The sequence below is a fragment of the Wasmannia auropunctata genome, unplaced genomic scaffold, assembly GCF_000956235.1.
Source record: "Wasmannia auropunctata unplaced genomic scaffold, wasmannia.A_1.0 LD336076.1, whole genome shotgun sequence".
NCBI lineage: Eukaryota > Metazoa > Arthropoda > Insecta > Hymenoptera > Formicidae > Wasmannia > Wasmannia auropunctata.
This window is the reverse complement of record NW_012026814.1, coordinates 4,274,756-4,275,237: the sequence shown is the minus strand read 5'-3', so window position 1 is coordinate 4,275,237 and position 482 is coordinate 4,274,756.

Genomic DNA, 482 nt, shown 5'->3' with positions numbered 1-482 from the left:
CTTATAGAAAAGTCATCAGGAGGTAAACGTTTCATTTTTGAATTTGCGAGAGTTGAATAAGTATATCGAACCACCGCACTTCAAATTAGAGGACTGGCGGACTGTTATTCGCTTGATGCTCCCAGGAACGCAGATGGCTACTCTTGATCTTGAAGACGCCTATTTATTAGTACCGATCTTCGAGGAGCACCGAAAATTTTTGCGTTTTTTGTGGCGCGGAATTACTTATCAATTTACAGCATTACCTTTTGGTCTTTCTACGGCTCCTTATATTTTTACGAAAATTCTCCGTCCTGTAACCACTTTTCTACGCAACAAGGGTTACCAATCTATCGTTTATTTGGACGATTTTCTTCTCTTAGGTTCCTCCATTGACGAGTGCCGTACTAATGTTATATTAACATTGAATCTCCTTCAAACCTTGGGTTTTGTAATCAATTTTTCTAAATCTAACCTTGAACCATCTTCCAGATGTAAATATT